We start from the raw sequence: 15,608 nt of genomic DNA, 5'->3' as shown, positions 1-15,608 counted from the left end.
TTCTCTTAACGTGTAATAAGCCACCCGTTTGAAAAAAAATTAACCCGTAAAAACAAAGTTTTTCACTATAAATTTATATGCATGGCGGCTAGAGTCCTCTCGTCCTCTGGCTTGAGATGGCTGCCACCTATCGGTCAGATGATTGCCTGCCACCATTAAGCAATTGGTAATTAAATATAATTTATTTTTTCCTAAAAAGTGTAAAAGTTAGGAAAAAAAATTTAACGAGAATAAATTGTCACGCACAACGAGTCTGTGTGCAAAATGTCAGCTCGATTGGATCACGGGAAGTGGGTTAAAAAACGACCGAAAGATTTGCACGGTCGTAAGCGCGCAAGCAAGCACGCAAGCACGCAAGCGAACTTAATATAAAGGATTTAATTACAATTGACACATTCACGTGTTTCAGATTCTGCCGTGCATTTAATCATTCTCTTTTTATATTTGTGTCGACACATGACGCCGCAAAGCCTGGCAGCACGACTGCTTGTCCCTGGACTCCGTGAGACGAGGGAAGAATCTGATTTACTCTTTACCGACAAGTGGCGGCAAGACGCTCGTGGCAGAGATCCTCATGCTGAGGCAGCTGCTCTGCAAGAGAACGGACGCTCTGCTCATTCTTCCCTACGTTGCCATCGTCCAGGAGAAGGTAACGATCGCTTTTGTACACGCACATTTCCACACCGACACAGCAGCATAAATGCGGTTATACGAATGACTCTTTGGTTCTTTCGGTAAAGTGACGTATAAAGAGAAAATGATCAATTAAATACTAGCATACGACGTTTCAATTGCAACGCAAGCAATCGTCATCAGGTATAAATGAAATAGAAACACAAATCTAGTATACTTAGAAATGTAATGTAATACAACAGAGAGTCGGATAACATAACAGTCAACACCCTACCTGGTTGATTACGTTCTTCCTGAGAATACTAAATTTGAGAGAGAGATTAAACAGAACCAGAGACATATAGACAGACATATAAGCAGACAGATATCACAGAGATACATAGAGAGAGAGAGACGTACAAAGGCACACAGAGAAACCACGTCTCTGTGTCGAGGCCTATGTTTTGTCTCTATGTAAAGTCCTCCAAGATAAGTCAACTGAGGCAGCCGGGAATTTGGAAGTCTCGTTGAAATATTTCCGTCTTGGCTTAGGAACAGATACTCGGATGCAGAGTACAATCTCGGGTTCATCAATTATTCCCACACGACACACAATTGTGATGTGTCGCCGCTGCTACTGCTGCTGCTACTGTCGGGGTCGCTAGCCCCCGAGATCCCTCCCTCGATGATGCTTACGGCCGGGCTAACCTCATCAATCGCCCCCCCGCTGCTGAGCGAACCGCTGCTAGGTTCCTCACCCATGGTGTGGGAGCCGTCGCCCGAGGATTCCCCTCCCCCGCGGGTCCGCGTAGTAGGCATGGTTGGATACCGCGTAGTATTATGTCCCCCTTTACGCTACCACGATACCTCCCTTTCCTAATCGCGTACCTGCGACCCACACGGAGCGAACGTACGCACACACACACACCGCTCCGTGCACTCCAACTCCACACTGACTACTCGCGTTATGATCGTGCACCTGTATCACACACGGAGTGAACACACGCGACACCTACTCTCGCACCGCTCTGCGCAGCGCTCCCCGAGGCGAGCCGCAGCACTACAGAACCACTGCGTACACACGCTCCCACGCGCTCACACTGCACGACAAGATCACGCGAGACCACGCTTCGCTATTAATGATTTATTATCCGCTACCTGGAACTAGATGTTAAATCAGTGAGTCGACGAGGCTGGCCTACGCTGATACCTCTATACCTATTCCCCATTTATCTGCTATGATTCTAATTCACCTTCTTACTCACTGTTAAGTGTCCACGGCGGTCCGCTGATCCTTGTGCTAACCGCGTGCCTCGGTGCGTCGCACGGACGTCCGGGTCGCTGGCTCGAGCTGCGTCTGGTCGCCTGGCGCTGGAGTAAGAGAGCGATTTCCCCTCTGCTCTCCTCTATTTATCCTCCCTACCTCAAAGGGTATGCTGGCGCTGAACAATGGGCTCGCGCACCCCGAGCCAGCGCACGGCGTTCCGGGCGCTTTTGATCTGCTAATCAGTGAGCGGCGTTGGCGGCGTACATCCTAATTAATCCCTTACCCTGCTAACATGGGGCCCTGCGCCTCAGCGTAATTGATCCCAACCCTCCATGACTATGCGCAACAGCTCCTGCGGGTCCCGCTATTCATGCTGTCCCGTCCCTCCCCTGCTTGCCCCGTCGACCCGTGGGGGTGTTGTGTGGGGGGAAAATGCGCCTCAACCGCGGTGGCCGAAGTGCCCCATGCCGCGACCACACATATAAGGCTGGTCGCAGCGCCGCGGCGCAACGTAGCACGGGGGAGGTCGTCCATTCCCTGATCGCCGGAAACCGTGAGAGTTAACCCCGATAAGGGTTTTTCGGATAAAAAACCGGTCGGCCAGGTGACCTCCCATCGGAGCTCTATGGGGGGTGGGGGGGGGAAATGCGTGCGGGTGTGTTCGTGTGAGGTGAGGTGAGGGGGACGCGGGGTTGGCTCCGTTGGCTTGGTGGTGGCGAGGTCGGGGATTTGGGCGCCTGCCGAACGGCTTCATGGCGGCGGCATCACACCTACTACTGCTGCTACTACGGCTGCTGCTGCTGCTCGAACAGGTGCGGAGCCTGTCATGTGTTTGGTGTGGAGCTTGAAAATCTTCATAGAGGAATACCGGGAAGCAAGGGGGCGCATGCCACCGGCGAAAACACCGAAAGAAGAATTCTCTCTACTAAATCGCCACCATTGAGAAAGCCCACAGCCTGGGTCCAACGCCCTTCTAGAGGAGGGGCGCATGAAGGAGATTGGCCTGAATCGTTGTGGATGAGGTATGCGGCATTCATTATTTAATTACAGAGAATAATTGGCATCCTGCAAATGTCATTACAAATGTTACGTATTATGTTCATCATCGTCATAATCAGCCGTCGTGAATCTACTTCTGGATGAGGGCATCCCCAAGCCTCCGCCATCTTGCACAGGCCCACAATGCAACAGTCCACCCCAGCAGCAGCAGCACACGAGCTGTGACTCAGTGCAATGTAGTGTTGAGTCTCATTTGCAGCGACGTACTAATGGTTTGATAATTGTTTTTTTACCCTTCTATCTGGCAACAAAACTGACACATTTTTTACGAGGCTGTCATGTTTGCATAGACCACAATACCTGCAGTCATAATACAACAAAAAACATAACTCTGATAATGATATGCACTGTCCTTGAAGTTGATTGGTCCACACCCAAGACAGCTTTCCTTAGAGCCTTTTGGCGTCATCTGGTCCAACCCATGTGAGACTAGGCTCTAGGAAAGCTGTCTCGGGTGTGACCAATCAACTTCAAGGACCATGTGAGACTAGGCTCTAAGGAAGCTGTCCTCGGGTGTGGGCCAATCAACTTCAAGGACAGTGCATACATTATCAGAGTTGTGTTTTTTGTTTGCATTCCGACCGCAGGTATTGTGGTCTATGCAAACATGGCTCCTCGTAAAAAAAGTGTCAGTTTTGTTGCCAGATAGAAGGGTAAAAAACCAATTATCATGTTTACTGGCAAATGAGGTCCCAATGGTGTACTAATGGTTTGTTGCGTGGTCTGTAGCTGCACATGTTGGGCGAAGGTGGCAGCCGTGGGGCCACCCTGGAGCAGACGCTGGCCAAGGTTCAGTATGCGTCAAGTACGTTTGTTCTCACCCTGCAGTTATCATACATTACTGCGGGTTTCCAGTCGTCGTTGTGGTGATTCAGTTCCATCTGTGATTCAGTGTGGTGTTGCATTCGCTTGATTCTATTGCAGAAACAACTCAGGTCATCGGTATGAGTGCCACTCTGAGCAACATCAAGGACTTGCAAAAATTCCTGAATGCGGAGTTGTACACTAACGATTTCGACCGGTAGGAATCACATTCATCTTCTTGGTTCTTTCGGTAAAGTCACGTAGAAGGGAAGTAATAAAATAATAAAAATAAACAATAAAATAATTCTCACGACGTTTCGGCCACAACGCAAGCAGCCGTTTTTTTTTTTGTCAAGACGCTCTTCACCCCTCCATCCAGCTTAAATAGTCGCCCCAAGCCTGGGGTGTGTCATTCAGACTCTGTCTTCTCGACAGACCTGTTCTACACCTGAGGACGGCCGCTTGCGTTGTGGCCGAAACGTCGTGAGAATTATTTTAAAATGTTTTATTTTTATTATTTTATTATTTCCATCCTACGTGACTTTACCGAAAGAACCAAGAAGATGAATCCCTGCAGTCACGAAAGCTTTACATCGAAAAGAATCACATTCTTATTATTATTATTATTGAAAGTTTAATTTTCATAAAAATGTTGCGCAACTGATGTGTGAAAGATACACGTCTTCAACCTCTTACAAAAGTCTACATGGCTGCCGTGATCCTCACAGGTCCAGTTAAGAGAGTACATTAAGCTTGGAGACTCTATCTACGAGGTAAACAACAAGGCTCGGTGTCCAGAAGAAAGCTTCAGTTTTATCCGACTGCTCAGTCACAAGGTGAGTGCACAGACATCAATGGAAATAAAATAGGCACACAAGCTTTTGAACAGCTTTCAAGTTTAAATAACCTGTGAAATATATATCTGGACAGATGGATAGAGGAAGCAGACATTGCTTCTTCTTCTTGGTTCTTTCGGTAAAGTCAAGTCGAAGGGAAGTAATAAAATAGTAAAAATAAAACATTATACAATAATTCTCACGACGTTTCGGCCACAACGCAAGCAGCCGTCCTCAGGTGAAGACCAGGTCTGTCGGGGAGACAGCGTCTGACCTGGTTTTCACCTGAGGACGGCTGCTTGCGTTGTGGCCGAAACGTCGTGAGAATTATTTTATTATGTTTTATTTTTATTATTTATACTTCCCTTCTACGTGATGACTTTACCGAAAGAACCAAGAAGAAGAATCCCTGCAGTCACGAAAGCTTTAAATCGAAAGAGACATTGCTTGTGATTTTGTTATTGATACTCTCCACAATGACGTGATTGATTATTTTCTGAAATGCACAGTTACGTCTATTGACATTTCACGATGGGCTACATGTGATGGTTGTCAAAGCTTGTTCAAGAACGAGCCACTTTGCCATTCGCCTAGGTAGGTCCCTGCGGGCCACACGGTAGCAAAGCTCTCTTCCTACGCTGCAGGAATTTTGCTGGAGCAGCCAGACCTGATGACGGACGCTTGTGTAGCCTTCGAAACGTCGTGATTTAATGTAGCTGTAGTAGTAGGTTTTTACCCTTTTAAACTGGTACAAAACTGACACCTTTATACAAGGCATCATGTTTGCAATAACCACAACACAAGTAGTCAAAAAAGCAAACAAAAATAAGCAAAAATAAGCAACTTTGATAATGATAATAATATGCACTGTCATCAGAGTTGCTTATTTTTGTTTGCATTTTTGACTACTTGTGTTGTGGTTATTGCAAACATGATGCCTTGTATAAAGGTGTCAGTTTTGTACCAGTTTAAAGGGTAAAAGCCTACTACTATATTTTGCCACTGGTAAAAGAGAGGTCTCATAGTGTTAATGTAGTTGTTTTCACTTTTTTTATTTTTTACCCTTACCCCACGTGACTTTACCAGAAAAACCAGAGAGTTTGGTAGCAGAGCGTTCGCATTCCCCGGTTCTCACCGGCCAGTTATCACCACGACGCACTCCGTACGTGGCCCAAGGCGGTCGGCTGGTCACATGCCCCTGTGCTACGTCGTGGCTGCTGTGTGTGCTGCGGCGACAGTACTCAAGCGCAATGCTGAAGACGGACCCAGACCACATCGTGGCTCTGGTCACGGAAGTCATCCCCGCTCACTCCTGTCTCGTCTTCTGCCCCACGAAGAAGAACTGCGAGAATGTGGCAGAGATGATCTGCAAGTACCTGGCAAAGTACGTGTACCTCTACATTGCAGTCGTACATCTTGCAAGAGTTACTCCTTGATGTCACATTAGAAGGCAGTTGTTCGATGTATTTACGTCGGTGTGTCAAATATCTTTAACGTGCACAATTGAGTTTTGAGAGTTGCTTGAATACAATCTATACTTTCAATACCAAATGCAAAAAAAGCATCGTGTTGTTTAAACTGGAAATTCCTGAAGGCTCTTGTGCATTTCTTAAAAATTTTTACACCGATCTGTGCAGATTTTTTTTGGTATTTTCCTCAAGGGAAAGTGACCTTGCAGGGGGCAGTCCGAATTCATTCCTGAGACCCGTTCGCAAGTCTAATGGTTCATTACGAGCGGAACACAATAATGCGCTTATTTAAATGCCCATCAGGTCAGTGTTGTGAAGTGTGTTACAGTTCAACAATAAGGAAAGCATTGTTAAACTCATAATGAATAAGAAATACTGTACTTTTACACTTGGTACTGTAAAAAGTACTGTATTGTAATAAAACTAAAAATAAAGTAACACAAACAGAAAAAACACTTTTTTTATTTTCATTTACCTTGAGTCCTAGGTCGTAGTCGTAAGGGGGGCAATGAGACCCCGGGGTCCCGAATAAACAGAAGTCAAAATCGTAATTAACAAATTATATTTTTGGCGACTCTCTCCCACCGCGCACATCAACGCAGCGACCCACCAGAAATCATTCTTCTCGTTCTTCACCGAGCACCCGTCAGTTGCCAAAGTTGCCGTAGTCATAAATACAACTTTGATTAGAGGAATAGATTGCCGTGTCGTTCGTCTTCAACAGACACAACGTGACGTCGCAACGCAGTTTGTGCGAGAGCCGGGGGCTTATGGGACCCCGGGTCCCGCCATAAGGTTTAATTGCGCGCACACGCACACGCACACACACGCACACACACACGCACACACACGCACACACACACGCACACACACGCACACACACACGCACACACACACGCACACACACACACGCACACACACACACGCGCACACGCGCACACACGCACACACACACGCGCGCACACACACGCACGCACACGCACACACACGCACGCACACACACACACACGCACACACGTGCACACAAAGACAAAAGTCCCCCACATAGCCTTAACAGACTGTAGGAGCAAGTGCTGTTAGCGAGAAGTACTTTTGTAGACCGTTATGGCGCACGCGGGGGTGTGTGGCCAAAACCACGTCCGACCACCTTTGTCTCCCCAGTGGCGATGTTGACACACGGAGCCACTACAGGTGTTGGCTGTGGGCAAGAAAGGGTTTTATTCGCCACGACAGTTTGCACAGACAAGGAATGTACTATGGCAGGAAGGTGCATACATTCAACATGTAGGAATCTTAAAACTTAAATAAGTGGTATACAGTCTAACTATACTAAAATAACAAAGTCTAACTAATACTAAGGGGCTAAAGTATGTAAAATTTTGAATAAGTATACAATATAAGATGTACAATCTTAAAATACAAATAGGGTGACCTGTTGTAAATATGGCAAGGTGTAATTTTGTAGATGAAATGTTAAAGTGTAAAGTTCATTTTAAGCCCTTGGCCTTGCTGAAGAGGTCAACAGCGGATGGGAAGAAACTGTGTTTATGACGTGAGGTTTGGTCCTGATGGACCGCAGCCTTCTGCCGGAGGGGAGTAGCTGGTACAGAGAGTGTCCAGGGTGCGAGGAATCGGCCACAATCTTCCTCGCTCGCCACGATCACACTTTCCAACTCGCACGCGCAAACGCTCACTCCCAGCGCGAGAACGACCCGTCACATCTCGGTGAGGACCCGTACCCGTACACGGCCGCACCAGGGTCGCAAATGGGTACCCGTACCTGTACCCGGCCGCACCAGGGTCGCAAATGGGTACCCGTACCCGGCCGGTTCCGGGTACCCGTTCCCTACCCGTACCCTACCCGAAATGAGTGACAAACGGTGACTCACCAGTGACTCACGGCCTACCTGTACCCGGCCGCACCAGGGTTGCAAATGGGTACCCTACCCGTACCCGGCTGCACCAGGGTCGCAAACGGCTACCCGTACCCGGCCGGGTACGGGTAGCCGGGTATCGGGCAGGGTACGGGTATCGGGTACCCGGTTGCGACCTCTGGCCCCCACCCAGCAGCACATTGACAAACGGACTTCACAGCAGACGTCGACAGCGGCTGTCGACGTCGCCGCCTGGAGCGGAGAAAGCGCTCGCAGGTGACAACACCAGCGGCACCACCGCCCCCTTTCCGGCGCGTTCTGACCGCCCGCAGGACGTTCCTGCGTCACCGCGTGCAGGAGAAACGCGCGCTGCTCGCCGAGCTGCGGGCCGACGGGGAGCTGTGTCCCGTGCTGCGGCACACGGTCCCCTACGGCCTGGCCTACCACCACGGCGGCCTCACGGGCGAGGAGCGCCGCCTCATCGAGGAGGCCTACTTTGGCGGCACGCTCTGCCTGCTGGCGTGCACCTCCACGCTGGCGGCCGGCGTCAATCTACCGGCACGCAGGTTCGCCACCTCGGTCGTCGGTGCATTGCGGTGTCGGCCGCACCTCCGATTAGCACGGCTGGCTACGTACGGCGCGAAAGAAGTTGAGCGCGTGTGTACATAACCGCCGTGAAGTTAGCCATCAATCATGTTGTGAGTTGGGGGAGTGTTTTGGCATCGGCACGCCAGAGACGTTTAAAACGTGTAAATGAAAGATGTGCGCCTTCAATTTTAGATACTCATTCGCCACGCAGAAGCCATTGGCATAGCGCGGTAAAAAGTACGCGGTCACCTTGCACAAAGTCTCCGATGATTTTTAAGGTGGTACCACGTGTTGTTTGGCATGATGTTCTTGAAGAAGCTGTCAACACGTAGGGCGACATGTCGGACGTCGTGCCAAACGACAAGCGGCACGACCCGAAAGCACATCGGAGTGCTATGCGTCACAACCACGCTCGAATGTTTTTCTTGTTCGTCGATAACTTGTGGATCGTCTCCTGTGCCTCCTGCCCCAACGCACGCACCTGCCTTCAGGGTGATCCTCCGCTCCCCCTACATCGGCAATTCCTTCCTAAGCCGAAGCCAGTACAAGCAGATGGTGGGCCGTGCCGGGCGGGCGGGGATAGACGCGTCGGGAGAGAGCATCACCATCGTCAACAGCAGGGACAAGCCCAAGGTGTAGCGGCTGTTCTGCTGCCATGCTCCCAATGTTAGAATTAGCTGAAGGACGTCCCATTCAAAAGTTGAGCGTCTTGTTAAAATGATCACACCGGCCTACAGACCTTGTTCTTGTGTAGCGGAAGTGTGCTCTTTGTAATCGATTTCTCTGTCACCATTGGAACCTCCTTTGCCAGTCGCAAAATATGATTTAAAAAATTTACCCTTTTATCTGGCAACAAAACTGACACCTTTTTTACAAGGAGTCATGTTTGCATTGACCACAATACCTGCGGTCGGAATGCTAACAAAAACACAACTCTGATAATGTACGCACTGTCCTTGAAGTTGATTGGCCCACACCTGAGACAGCTTTCCTTAGAGCCTAGTCTCACATGGTGTTGGACCAGATGACGCCAAAATGCGCACAACTCAAAGACAACGCACCATCAGAGTATGAGAGCTCGGGGTGAAGCATTTACACCATTGGAACCTCATTTGCCAGAAGAAAAAATATGATTTTTCTGCGTTTTTCTACTTGTAGGTGGTGACGCTACTTGTGGGTGGACCATTTGAAGTTTGCCAGAGTAGCCTGGCACATGCAGATGGAAAAGGAGTTCAAAGCCTACTCCTGTCACTCATTGGCTTGAAGGTCAGTTTCTGTTCTGCTTATAACGTAAATTACGCACGAAATGAACTGCAGTGACGTTTCCATGGAAATGTTACGCAGCAACCAGGAGACAAGTCTGTTTAATAATACTCGGCACCTGTTTGTGTGTTTTTGGAGCCGATGTTTACCGTTTACAAACTGCTGGGGCAACAGATGCATGCATTTGACACGATACATTTGATATGAAACGGTTCGTGGTAGTTACATACTCAGAGTTTAAATAGATCATGCTTCATAATCAACGTTGTTGGGTTTAGATCGCCGCGTTATTTATAAATGTGTCGTAACCCTCCACCACCCGACACGGCCAATCAGTAAAAAAGTGTCACGTTGACAAAAGACAAAATAGTTCACTGCTTTAGCCCACCGGTGTGTTGAAGCGTGAAACCACAACATTTACAATTTGAGTAGCACGACGTTTCGCTGGTAATTGCATCCAGCATCATCATCGGGCAATTCGCCAGAATGGTGAGGCTCTGCTGTGTCTCCTGATCTTATATAGAGCAGCAGCAGCAGCAGAGTGATGTCATCATTAAGTCATCAACTCATCAGATCATGCTTGTTTGAGTGAACCCCAGGCTTGGATCGTCTTTTTAAGCTGGGTTGCAAATTATTTTGTCAAGGCGCTCTTCCACCTCCAACCCAGCTTAAATATATGCTAAACTCCTCTTGATATGCAAATTATTTTGTCAAGGCGCTCTTCCCCCCCTCCAACCCAGCTTAAAAACACGCTCCAAGCCTGGGGTTGTCATTCAGACTCTGTCTTCTCGACAGACCTGTTCCTCACCTGAAGACGGCTGCTTGCGTTGTGGCCGAAACGTCGTGAGAATTATTTTATTATGTTTTATTTTTCTTATTTTATTACTTCCCTTCTACGTGATGACTTTACCGAAAGAACCAAGAAGAAGACATTTATTGGTTTAGTAAAAATAAATGGTGCATATATATGTGTGTATCCCTTGCGATTTGAAACATTGTCACGATTTGGAGCAGTGATTCAAGAAGAAATATTTGTTTAACAATGTGGTGAGTTGTAATGCCAATAGAGGCTACAGAGTTCACGCAAATACATATTTCATGTATTCCTAGACGCACGATCAAGTGTGTAAGATGAGCGCAATGATGCATTTTTCTTGATGAATCCGAACCGCTACTCGCGTAATCATTTGCGTTGCTTGTTGACGATCGAACAAATATTACGAATTCTAGATTTGAAGCTTTCGTGACTTCAAGGATTCATACCCTTAGTTCTTTCGGTAAAGTCACCGTGTAGGTAAAAAATTAAATGAAAATGAATAAAAATAAAACGTGAATTTTAATTTCATTTTTTACCTACGTGACTTTTACCGAAAGAACTAAGGGTATGAAATATTACGAATTGACAAACCGCATTTACAACCCTTTGCTGGTAACAGATCGCAACGGACATCGACGCTATCCATCGCTTTTTGGAGACCACCCTGTTTGGGGTGCAGCAGCAGCAGCAGGAGGGTGGTGGGATGAAGAAAGTCAGGGATCTGTGCCGGCACTGCCTGCAGCAGCTGCAGCAGGCGGGCCTGGTGAGGCTCTGCAGGAGGTCCGAGGGAGACGCTGCTGCACCCTCTGAGCAGCTGCTGGAGGTTACCAAGCTTGGTCAAGCCACATACAAGGGTAGTAATATTCGTCTTCTTGCTTCTTTCGGTGAAGTCACATAGAAGGGAAATAATAAAATAAGAAAAATATAACATAAAATAATATAATAATTTATTTTATTATGTTTTATTTTTCTTATTTTCGGTAAAGTCACGTAGAAGGGAAATTATAAAATAATAAAAATAAACATTGTGAAATAATAGAATATAATATATTTTATTATGTTTTAGACTGCAGGGATTCATCTTCTTGGTTCCTTCGGTAAAGTCACCTAGAAGGGAAAAAAAAATAAAACTTAATAAAATAATATAATAAAATATTTAATGTTTTATTTTTTTATTTTATTATTTCCCTTCTACGTGGCTTTACCGAAAAATTATAAAATAACAATGTATTTTATAATGTTTTATTTATTTTATTATTTCCCTTCTACGTGACTTTACCAAAAGAACCAAGAATATGAATCCCTGCAGTCACGAAAGCTTTAAATTGAAATCTACAAGGTAGATGTTTTTTTTGCGAAGCTAAATCTCACTTTTAAGGCAAGCCTGACATTTACTTTCAAAGTGACGCTGTAGTCGGCTTCGTGCACGAGCGCACGTGCACGAGCGCACGTGCACGAGCGCACGTGCACGAGCGCACGTGCACGCACGCAGTGTTCTAATGTCGTGTTTGTCTCGCAGGATCCGTCGATTTGGCTTTTTGTACCGTGCTGTACCGAGATCTAAAAGCGGGCGTTGAAGGCTTGGTGCTGAATAACTACCTGCACCTCATCTACCTGGCGACGCCGTACGACTTGGTCTCTCAGTGCAGACCGGACTGGAACACGTACATGCGACAGGTGTGGACACATTGCATCACGATATGTAACAACAATACATATAATCGGCTTATTTAAATGTTGAATTATAGATAACGCTCTGATTTGTGAAAGTGATAGCTTCTTTTAAGATTGTTATAAGGGTATTGAGATTGGTGGGCTATGTGTAGAAGCTTTAAAATTATCTTAATATATCACTATTATTTGAAATGGGTTATTCTGTATTTGAAAATGCTACATTCATTGTATTAAATGATACCCTTAATTCTAGATTTGAAGCTTTCGTGACTGCAAGGATTCATATTCTTAGGTTTTTTCGGTAAAGTCACCAGGTAGGTAAAAAATTTAAATTCATAAAAGTTAAATAAGATAAAAATAAAATATGAATTTTACTTTTTTACCTACGTGACTTTACCCAAAAAATCTAAGAATATGATGCCCTTAATGAATGCTAAGCTGTTAAAAAAAATGCACAGGACATGTGTTTGTTTGTTTTGTAGTTTAATCAGCTGGATGTGACGGAACAGAAAGTGGCCACGGTCATTGGTGTTCCAGAGAGCTTCATCGCCAGGAAAGTAGCCGGACAAAGCACAAGACAGGTGCCTAGGTTTTTAAGCCAAAGATTTTAATGGTTTTGATGTTCTTATTACCTGTGCCTACTTTACAATGTCAGAGATTTACACCATTGGAACCTCCTTTGCCAGTAGCAAAATATGATATTTTGCTTCCCCCGAGCTCTCATACTCTGATGGTGCATTGTCTTTGAGTTGTGCGCCTTTTGGCATCATCTGGTCCAACACCATGTGAGACTAGGCTCTAAGGAAAGCTGTCTCGGGTGTGGACCAATCAACTTCAAGGACAGTGCATACATTATCAGAGTTATGTGTTTTGTTTGCATTTTGACCGCAAGTGTTGTGGTTAATGCAAACATGATCCCTTGTATAAAGGAGTCAGTTTTGTCGTCAGATAGAAGGATAAAAAACAATTATCAATGCCAATGAAGTAGTGATATCTGGCATGAAGCTGTTGTACAGTGCCGCGTATTGTTTACAGCAGAGACGTGAACACCTCGTTAGATAACCTGTCGTAAAAGTATAAGAAAGGCATACAAGTTAAAATCATGCCATGGTTTTTAAATTAATACGAAACGTCGTGGAATCGTTTGTTTTGCCTTTGGGTGTGTGACAGAAAGCGGTGGACGAGCGAGTAGTGAACAGATTCTACCTGGCCTTGGTCCTCTACGCCTTGTACAAACAGACATCGGTGTGGAAAGTCGCCTCCAAGTTTGGCCAAAATCGTGGCTTCATTCAAAACCTGGTGGGATCTGCAGCAGCCTTTGCCTCCTGCATCATGCATTTTTGCCAGGTAAAGTGTCCGCATCACTGGACACAGTGGCATCTTAAGAGCCCATTGATATGAATCGTGTTCATCCGGTTATGATTGTGAACTGACCACCTGCAGTCTTTGTCTTTACCCTGAAGGAACTAGACGAGTTCTGGGCATACCAACTCCTGTTTGCTGATCTCCCACAAAAAGCTCTCCTACTGTGTCAAGTCAGAATTGATTCCACTCATGCAGGTGGCTGGAGTGAAGGAGGTATGGACATGCTGCCACCACATCAGTCACACAGCGACACGTTCATCCAGTGACAATATTCAGATGTTTAAATGTTCGTTTTCTTCAAGTCCAGAGCCCGCCAACTGTACAAAGTTGGCTTGAAGTCCCTGGCAATGCTGGCCAACGCTGAGCCCAAGGATCTGGTGCAACAGATTGAGTTCCTGCCACTCAGAAAGGCCAAGCAGATCGTTTTCTCTGCCAAAGTAACCCTCCAACCTCCCACCCAGCCCCACCCTCCCCACCCTCCCCACCCAGCCCCTCCCCACCCAACCCCTCCACACCCTCCCCACCCAGCCCCACCCCCCACCCAGCCCCACCCTCCCCACTAAGCCCCTCCCCACCCTCCCCACTCAGCCCATCCACACCCTCCCCTCCCCACCCTCCCCACCCAGCCCCTCCCCACCCTCCCCTCCCCACCCAGCCTCTCCCCACCCAGCCCCACCCTCCCCACCCAGCCCCTCCCCACCTTCCCCTTCCCACCCAGCCCCACCCATTTTTGGATGCACTTCGGACGGACGGACGGTCAGACGGACGGACACAATAATCCCCTGTGGGCTGGTGGAACCAGGTGGTTCCTGCCGGTACCAAGATTCTGATTTTGAGCCCCACCTGCGTTTTCTCTTTGCCAGCTCTTGCTGACGGACAGAGCTGAAGCGTTGCGAGAAGAAGCTGCAGAGCTGCTGGCCGTGCCCGCTCTCCCTCTCGCACTCACGTGACGACTTTGTTGAACTGCAGCAGGTTTTTGCTTTTTTAAACGCTGAATTTTAACGGTGTAGATCGTGTTCTAGATTTGAAGCTTTCGCGACTGCAATGATTCATACTCTTAGGTTTTTTCGGTAAAGTCACGTAGGTAAAAAATTTAAATGAATAAAAGTAAAATAAAATAAAAATAAAATAAAAATCAAACTCCCAAATCCTCAGATGATATACGGCCAATTTCCTCCAACAATGTGCTCGCCACACTTACACTTCCCATCGTGGTGCCTTGCGACAGACGCGTGTTTGTATGCTTGGACTCCTTTCGCATCGTATGTATCCAAGCGCGCTAATCGGAGGTACGGAGAAATGTTTCAGATGCGTGTCTTGATGTCCAGAGAAACATGTTGAGACAAATGGAGAGGAAAAAATGGTTGAGTTGCACAGACCAGGTTTTGCTATGATCTTCTGAGTACTGGAGTGTATGTTTTTTTTATGATTTAATATTTACAAATGCAAAATTCTGCAATGTAGACACATATCGTTTTTAGGGTAAAATGGAAACTCTTATTCGCTGTTATTTTCACCGATTATTGGAGTGGTTTGTCCTGATATTCATATTTTGTTGTGGATTAATGTCGCTGCGTGGCTAAAATCCGCGATTACCATTGATGGGTAATTTTGAGTGCCGCATTTACAGGTGAGGTCCCGCCCATCACCGCAACGTATCGGGAGTTCTGTACCTACTGAAGTAGCAGTCAGGTTCAACTTAAATAAAATATAAAAACACGAAATCTATATCTTTTTTAGTGTTACTTGTACAACTGAAAATGAAAAAATGCACAAAACTTGTTTTTCCTAAGTATGCTGAACAATTTGTTCAGATGCTTAAGCTTCACGACATCAGCACTTGCAGCAGGTCATTTGTAATTCAAGAAAAATCCGTCAAACATTTTTTTGCAAATGGCATACGAAGTGCAAACCTAATGGCGAAGATAAGCAGCTGCATTGTCTACTGAGAGTGATCACAATGTCTAAGTAAAAATTCCC

At 46.5% G+C, this 15,608-nt stretch overlaps 1 pseudogene; it reads left to right on the top strand.

The window, feature by feature from the left end:
- Positions 1–470: 470 nt before the first annotated feature.
- Positions 471–15,284, top strand: LOC133362039 (helicase POLQ-like; annotated as a pseudogene).
- The last annotated feature ends 324 nt before the right edge of the window (positions 15,285–15,608 follow it).

Source organism: Lethenteron reissneri, unplaced genomic scaffold (genome assembly GCF_015708825.2).
Source record: "Lethenteron reissneri isolate LAM-NWPU_2019-01 unplaced genomic scaffold, ASM1570882v1 scaffold_1343, whole genome shotgun sequence".
NCBI classification, from domain to species: Eukaryota; Metazoa; Chordata; class Hyperoartia; order Petromyzontiformes; family Petromyzontidae; genus Lethenteron; species Lethenteron reissneri.
The sequence above is the reverse complement of the archived record's forward strand: the minus strand, read 5'-3'. Positions and strand labels throughout refer to the sequence as shown.